Consider the following 9,000-nt stretch of genomic DNA (forward strand, 5'->3'; position numbering starts at 1 on the left):
TTTTTCAAGTTAGTTTAATTGTTACATTGAAAGTTAATTCCCCATTATAAGCTAAATGAAAATGCAGATCAGGACTTTATTCAATACAGCTCAAACCAAAATCGAAAACTTTATATTGAATCAAAATAGTTGAGTTAGTCCAAAACATGAGATCACCATGACTATTTCATGAGTACTGTTACCATTGTTTATAGATGTTGCACCGACATGTGCCATTACATTCAGATTGTGCAGTTGCCCACATATCATAAAAAAACTCCCATGTAACTTCTGCTTCATTCTTCCCTGTTCCACCATCACATGCCACAATCTAAAACGTGAAATGCTAGCAAGGTGAAATAACCAGAAAGTTAAAAAAACTCCATGAATGTGAGGAAATTTAATTTAAGACAATTTTTATTATTTTTAAATAAAATAAATTTTATTTCTAAATTTTTAACTTGAAAAAATAAATCAGAAAAATATTTAAAAGTCTTTTAATTGTTCAGTCACTTTTTAGGACAAAGTTTACTGATTATATCAATTATATTCATGGTTTGCCATTTGCGCCACCTAAATAAATTCATTGTAGGTAACATGTTGGGGCTTAAGAAATCCGGGCCTTTTTAGGTGTAATTTTTTGGGTGATTTTACCAAACTAGAGAATTTTGGTTTTGAGATTCATATGATGACTTAGAGACTTGTGGACCAAGTCTTGGATTTGTATGTAAATTCGTGAAAATCTAACCTGGAATTTCAAGCCAAGACTGTGAAAAATTATCTTTCATCGTCTCTGATGTGTTAACTAAAGAATTATGTTAAGATAAATTTTACTGGACTTACTTAAGTCAATTACTATCATTTTTTTATCCATTTGAAAAATACTATTTGTAATGAACACGCTCTCTTTAGGTGTACATGATAAGTAGATGGGTTTTCCATAGAGATGCAGAGTTCAAGGATTCAATTCAAGTTATCTAGAATGAAATTTAACATCTAAGCTTTAGGGAATATCAGATTATAAGATTAAACATGAATAATCTCTATGAAATAAATGGTATATCCTTAGAGAACAAAATGGCGAGGAATTGAGAATAGAAAGGTAGGACAGATGAGAAAATATAAACAGAATGTAGGTCCTGACTTTGTTCCATCTAACCTTCAAGAAAAGAATCAGAACCAAAAGCAAAATGTGATAAGCAGAGTGGTTAATAAAGGATTTTTCAACAGTACTTTCGGTCAAGAATAAATACATTCAGAAGAAGGTAAGGGATATACAAACTATCTAATTTTTAGGAAAATTTTCAGTAGGATAATAAAATTTTATCAGTCCCAAAATTCCTGCTTAAATCAAGTTCTCGGTTAAAACATTTGATGGTAGCCAAGGAAATTAAAAATTACACAAATCAAGATAAAAAAAGAAATAAACTGAAAATCAAATAAAATATGTGGATACATTTTGATATAAAGAGATCTCTGATCTAAGTGCAGACTTTGGTTGAGCATCAAATAAGAAAGAAGAGAGACATAATTGGTAATTTTGTACCAACAGTAGGGGTGTGAGAGAATTCCACTTTTGCCACTAGCCTTTGCATAATTTTCTACTTTTGCCTTTTCTCTCTCCATGAAATTTGATGAAAAAAGGCATCCACTTCTGAGAAATTTGATTTTGATGCTTGTCTTAATAATATTGGGATAGATGCCTTCATTTCTCCATCACTTCCATTATCTCATGGAGGACCATCTTAAAGCCCAAGTAGGAGTTCTTGAGCAGCCCCGCCGTGGAGCCCGAGCTGACGCAAAGAATCGGGACTTCAAGTATCAGGCTTTACAAAGGAACTTTAGGGTTTGTTTTCTTTTATGTGAGTTTTTTTATGGATTTTAGGGAGACCTCGTGTTTTGGACTACCCTCGTTTTCCATGGTTTTAAGTTGGATTTGGGCCATTAGGGTGATCTCCTTGCAACTTTGGACATTTTCCCCCAATTTGGCCCATTAGATAAACCTTCTCTACAAAGCCATGCCTCGTGAGGCCCTTGGAATTCCACTTTGAGAAATTTGAAAGAGAGTTTCTCTTCTGATTTTGGGGTTTCCACCCTTCTCCTTCCATGGAGAGTCATCTTCCTGCCTTCTAGAGTATCTCTAAGGAGGGTGAATGCCAAACGACCACCCCCCACCCCTGCCACATTCACCGCCTCTGAAGCCATTGCTGCAGCCAGAAGAACAGTTGTCATCGTTAGCCACTGTCGTCTTCCCACTTGCACTAGAAGCCCTTAGCAAGTTCATTGTTACCACACCATTGACACTCGCAGTTTGACGCCGCTGGTGCAATACCCAAATATGCCACCCACTGCCACCCAATCCGCAGCCTCAGCCGTTGGGACTCTTGGTCTTCCCCCGCCCCCTTCTCGATTGAACAACTACGATGGCCGCTGCTCATGACTAGGTGGGCTCAGGGCCACCTAAATGGCCATCGTTGCTGCTGTAGACATCTATCACCCTGGTGGACCCCTCCACTCCCACAACCATCACCCGCCTTCAACTGCCAAGCTGCAGGCGACGTCGCACAAGCTGATTGTCACGGGCACCTTAGCCACAACCCTGGTCTTCTCGCGCATGGTCGTGCGGCATCCACCTATGCCACAGCTGACACCGTCTGAGGCTACCACCCACCGGCAGCTGCTGCCACACGCGGCCACCACCTACACGTAGGCTGATAATCTCAAATTATAAGGGCTTTAATTTTTTGTTGTTAATTGAGATTATTCAATAAAAAATATTTAACCGTACTTAATAATATTTAGTGACTAATGAGTACGGATCGTCTCCACAGGGAACAATGATTATGGAATTTTGTATTATAGTGATGATCATCACAAAAAAAATGAAGACTAGAGTAGAGTATGTGAGCTTGTGATCTCGACTAAAATGATGAAGGTTATATGTTAATATAACTTAGTAAAAAAAAGCCCAAGTAAACGGGAATTATGTGAAGCGATATGGGGTTGAGCTTGATAACATGAAGGACACAGTGGTGATCGAATGTGTGAATGATGGTAGTGGTTGAATGTAGAACGATATGATGGAGAGGATGGAGAGATCAGATAAGAGGATATAATGAGGTGAAATTCATGTAATACGTAATCACCAGGATTGATCGGCTCATATTACAACACAATTGAAAGTCAAGTGAAAATGTAAATGGTATGAGATGATGGTATGCTAACCTGAGAAAATTCAATAAGAAGTAATTCAGTAGAGGAGACGAGTTTGAAAGATCAATTAAACCTCAGAGTTTGACTAGACAAACTCAGACTCCCAACATCTCAATAGATCAAATAGACGACTAAGTAATGAGGGGCACAAAGTGCCCAAGGACGTCCAAGTCCTCTACCGTTAGGTCTAGTCGTGTCACAGTAAAACCCTACCTCTCAACAATAAGTGGCTATTCCTATCAGAATTTCTCGTTCCTAGGCATAGGAACACATACGACGATAACAATAAAGAAATAACTTGACTGCTAGCAAGGGAAACGATGGAACGTGGATGGGTTGGAACCTGAAATCTATGGCATCATAAATTGAGTCAGGGACACATGTCTGAAGCAAGACTAGAGCAGGCACATGTGTAGTGATAGTGCAGGCATAGGCACATACGGAGTGATGGGCCTTCGAGCTGGTGGGGCACCAACGCACATGGAGGGACACGGACACGCGCGAAGGTAGGCGCAAGCGCACACAGAGGGGTTGCGGGCGCGCGCACAATGAGGGCATGTGCTGAGGGCCATGGACGCACACAAAAGGGTCGCGCGCGCGCACGGGAAGGAGCGTGCGGCCGCGCGTGACGTGGGCGCGTGGAGTGACCACAGGCACACGAGCACAGCACCCAGAGTGATGGGCGTGGGCATGGTGGTGGCTCACGGGCGCGAGAGCACAGGCACTCGAGCACGGAGTGCAGACGTGGGGCACAATGTCGAGACGTTTGGGCGCGGTACAAGGGCGCAAGCACACGGGCGCTTTCTTTGTCGATGATCCAAGAAGCGATTTATTGAATGGCAATCTTCAAGAAACTGATTTCTTGGTGGAAATCAAGCAATCCGAGGCGATCGGCAGACAGCGTGAGACGGGCATGCAGGAAGAGACTCCTAAAAGGTATTTCTTGCAGGTCAGTGAGGGTGGCGTGGGGCATTCTTGAATTGGCTTCAATAAAAGCACAACGCGATGAAGAATTAAGCGTGGAGAAGAGCGGCAGCAATGGTTGTTCTCTACGAAATGACGATGTTGTGGAGGGGAAGCATCATATCTGTGCAGCTTCCCACAATCTATGCTAGAAAGTGGTAAAGATAACTTCTAGAGGGAGGAGGTTGGAGCCGATTGAGAAAAAATACTTTGAACTTCAATAAACTCCAAGGCTCTCCTTGGGCATGCCGCCCCTTTATATAAGAGAGGGTGGATGCCCGAGTAGGCTGAAACAAGGGGAAAACCATCTCGTGAAGAGGATTCCCCTAAACGTTCATTACATCATAATGAAAATAACATGGACGAGGCCCAAACACGATGGTCCAGTCTAAAATGTTTGAGAAGGAAATTCAAAATATATGGAAATAACACAAAACCTGGCAACCATCACTTGACCGAATACTTGAAGTGGGGATAATGGACGTCGGCCTGAGTTGCTCGGTATGGTTGTTGTTGTCCCTTGCTGCTGCTCGCGAGATGGTCCCCAATCAGAAATATGAGTGAGAAGATGATGATAAACCCTACTTAAGCTAACTATGATGTCTGAAAAAAAACAATGTAAGGTAAAGATACTTACCTTAGATCCTTACATTCTGCTAGGATCATGGTGATTTAGAGTGCCCGTCAGCTCTCCCTCTTCTTCAATGCTTCTCCCCACACACCCAGGACACCAAGAACACACTTGATGCATCTCAAAACTCACTATCTTACAATCAGCCCACACATGTAGGAAGCAAGTTCAAGATGAACTCTATAGTGATCGAGGCCTCTATTTATAGATCAAGTAGGTATAGATGGAAAGAGGAGGAAGAGATGAAGCAGTGCTGAAAATTACAGCTCAATCGGAGTTGTAGATCAAAAGATATGGTCGCCTGAAGTTGAGTAAATCCTAGCCCTTGATTTCTCTCTCCTCATCAGCGTTGTTAAGGCTTCCGCATTTTCTGTTTCCGTTAAACGGTCATATCGCTTGGAATTTGGTGGCTCCTCGTCTTCCATGTGTGCGCTTTCCGAAGGTGCCACCTGCACCTGTACGAGAGAAAAAGACAAAAGACTGTGTATATGGATTATTTAAATAATTATAATATTCTTGGCAGCTGATGTGGCACCGAGTCAGTGTGCCCTATGTCTGCAACTTGATCTTTTTTGTCCAATAAAAAATTGACATGTGCGCACCACATACATGCAAGTGCCATGTGTATACGTGGCGTCTTGACGTTGCGCCATGTCGCCCGGCCACCATTGTTTTATTTTCAAAAAGAGAGAATAAAAGCTCATTTTTTGTCTTTTTCCACCTTGGTCCACACGTGCATTTATTACAAATAAAGGCCTACTTATTATCGATTCGTCCATGTCAGCCCTGCACAGAAAAATCATAATCATTAGTTGAATTCCTTTGCGGCATCACTTTTCCTGATCATTATAATCAGTTTGAATTCATCATCGTTTGATGAATCGAACAGCGACACGTCGCGTTAGAAATAAAGACTTTGAATATCTTCTAAAATTGATTTAAAATTAAACAAAACCCAAAAAATACATATAAATATATATACTACGACTTAGAAAAATCATATCTTTCAAATTTTAATGCTTAAAATATTCCAGAAAAACTATATTCTGTCTCACAAATTACGTTCTATTAGAAACTATTGTTAGAAAAATCTCAAAAAATGCGTTAAAATTCAGAAAATTTGTAAAACCATTCCAAAAATAGATTTAATCATTTTGAGCTTGATAACATGCAAATATGAGTGATTTAATTCAAAGTTACATGTAAATATGATCATATTAATGTACTAAGTATGCATGTTATCATGGGCCGCCCGCAACCACCTTGGCTGCAGCAGGTGTCGCTCTTAGCCTCCGTCCTCCCATAGTCGCCACTACTCACGGCGTCGTGCGCTCTGACGTGCGGTGTCATCTGTGGCCACCGCAGGTGATGTCGCACCACCGTGTGGCGGAAATTATCGCCACAGGGGTTTCTCTGGGGTCGTTCATTTTCCACCGTCTTTTTGGGCTCAACTTACCACCCATGACCGTATGTGGTCCGCCACCATCTTCAGCCCTTTCACCGTGCCGGCCATCAAACGCATGTGTTTTTCTCTGGCCACCTTGCCAACTGGCACTTACATCCTCTTTCAGTGTCATTATCGCTTGCTCCACCACCATGAATTTAAAATCGTAGGTTTAGCCACCGAATTAAGAGATAGGAACTTTCCTTTTGGGTGTTGGATTAGAATCATCATCGTCGACGGTTGTGGACGTCTATGGACTGTGGCTGTCCTCCACTTTGCCAGCCTTCGAGCTGATCTATCAGGTCATTGGGAGGCTGTCCGCTACCCTAGACCTCTCATATCGTCTACCAGGTCCCTCTTTGTAGGTCAGCAATTTCCCGACGTATATATTCATTGATTTTACTATGCTTGCATCACCCATTAACCGTGCATCATTGGTTACTCGCCCTCCTTGTGGCAAAACACGAGCCGTTGAATTCCACCACCCTCGTATTACATCATTATATGTTCTATTTTATCCCAAAAATCTACCAACAATAGTTAAAATACCAATTTATTTATGCACGCATGGTTTAGATTTCTAGCTGAGCTGAAAAGTGCTTTTTTGGTTTTCTTCCAAATTTTTTTAATACTCTCTCCAAGATGTATTTAAGGGGAGGGAGATGAGGACCGGCCCTTCAAAGTGTCGATATGACTTCTGAATCAGATATCACCATTTAAATATGAGTGGTTCTTTGTTAAATATCTCATCTACTCTCTCATCCATGACAAACCAAACAGTTTTTAGGATGCCGCATTCTGTAAATATCCAGGAATCCACTTTTTCAAAATTGGCATCACATTCTATATTTTTTGTGTTTAGGACATTCCTACAGATGTCCTTGCCCAAAAAATATTATGACATCAGTTAATCAGAAAACAAATCTTGGCGTGGTTAAATTTTCAGCAACTTAGGTTGTTTTGTTTAAGTTGATCAGTTAATATAGAATCGGCTTCTCTGGTATTATGTGATGATGATCATACAATGATTATTGCAATAATTGTCGGGCAATATTTGTGCACCCATGACCTCCATGTTCCATTGAATTTTTTATTTAAATCTTGTTATTTATTTTATTTCTATGTAACTCTGCCTTTTTAAAATAAATGGGATTATTCTAATGATTTCTATACAACATCTTGAATCATGATGTTATGTGGATACTTTTCTCAGTGATTGGTGACACAACTCATTAAGTAAAACAATGCAACAACAAATGCAAAATGTGACAAGGCACCCTCAAATACTACTATGAGCCATTTCAATTCATACAAGAGAAAACTACAAAAACAATATTTGGACTTCAAAACTGAATTTCTATAAAAATATTTTTCAGGAAGTTCTATAAAGAAAAAAAACAGATGGAAATAAGACAACCCTCTAAAAGTTCATGTAACAAGTTCAAGTTATACTGACTTGCATATACGATCATGTTCATGCATACAAAAAAGAAATACATGATACTGGTGCATTACTTTGGATAATATTATGGATTGCGTAGGATGGGATTAGAAATCCCTATCTCAAAAGGCATTTTTTAGGAAAATAGCTTTCCTGACCTTAAAATGATGTTGTGTCAAGATTAACAAGGATATTAGTTAGATCTTTGGACAGACTTAGCTAACTTCTAGGCTGAGTAAACTTTTGTACATATGATTATAAAGGAAAATAATTTATATTCTGGAATATGGATAAAAACATAGATAACTATTTTCATGGAAGCAAAAGATGAAATTGATTCTAGATTGAAGATAAAATATGAAAACATTTTAGTACCTGATGGAAAACTTCTTGCACCCTTAATTTGCTTCCAAGAGAGTGCTTTTGAGGTCGTTCATCCTTCTGGCCTCTACAATTTGCACACAATTAAGGAGGCCCTGGAACTCCGCTTTTTCACTCCAATTATTCTTCTGATCCTTTAGGTCTTCTCATCCTCAATATTCTCCTTTTTGGATCAAGAATAAACTAAGATAGAGGAGGGGGGGGGGGGGGGGGGGGAGGGGGGGCTTCTGGATAAGGGTGTTACTAACAATATCCATATCCAAGATCCATTATCGGATATCATGATATTTGTTATCTGAAAAATTCCAAAATGTGTCCGATAATGATAACATATATCGATAACGGATAACTGTTTAGGGTAGAAATGGATAACGATAATGGATATCGTTAAGCAGATAACGTATTGGATACCGTTTTCTCTAAGTTAGATGACAATATTGATTCCAAAATGATAAAGTTTTCGATAACTGATAACGTTAAGCCCCTCTCTCTCCCCCTCTTTTTCTCTCTCTCGGTATCTCTCCCTCTCTCTCTTAGTCTCTCGCTCTCCTTCCAGCTCTCTCGCTCACCCTCCTGCTCTCCCTCTCTTCCACTCTCTCCCTTTCTCTCGCATTCTCTCTCCCGCTATCAATTTCTCTCCCTCTCTCTCTCTCTCTCTCTCTCTCTCTCTCTCTCTCTCTCTCTCTTGCTCACTCGCTCTCGCGTTATCTCTCTCTCTCTCTCTCTCTCTCTCGCTCACTCGCTCTCGTGTTATCTCGGTCTCTCTCTCCCTCTCTCTCTCACTCACTCGCTCTCACGTTATCTCGGTCCCTCTCTTGCCGTTGCTCTTTCTCTCATTCTCCCAGTCCCTCTCTCCCTCTCCCTCCCTCTCTCTCGTTCTTCCCACTCTCCCTCTCGCTCTCTCTCTCTCTCTCATTCTCCCCGCCTCTTCCTCCCTCTTACTCGTTC

At 40.7% G+C, this 9,000-nt stretch overlaps 1 long non-coding RNA gene across 2 annotated transcripts; it reads right to left on the reverse strand.

Moving 5' to 3' along the window:
* Positions 1–1,854: 1,854 nt before the first annotated feature.
* On the reverse strand, positions 1,855–8,209 carry LOC144715056 (uncharacterized). Of its 2 annotated transcripts, none has more exons than XR_013584511.1 (5): positions 8,047–8,209; positions 5,396–5,572; positions 4,793–5,241; positions 4,593–4,681; positions 1,855–2,679 (listed from the first exon to the last, which is right to left on the reverse strand). It is a non-coding gene; the product is annotated as an uncharacterized LOC144715056 (long non-coding RNA). The 2 variants fall into 2 exon arrangements; XR_013584512.1 differs by having other exon boundaries at positions 4,793–5,266.
* Between the last annotated feature and the right edge of the window lie 791 nt (positions 8,210–9,000).

The sequence above is a fragment of the Wolffia australiana genome, chromosome 18, assembly GCF_029677425.1.
Source record: "Wolffia australiana isolate 7733 chromosome 18, ASM2967742v1".
Classification (NCBI taxonomy): domain Eukaryota; kingdom Viridiplantae; phylum Streptophyta; class Magnoliopsida; order Alismatales; family Araceae; genus Wolffia; species Wolffia australiana.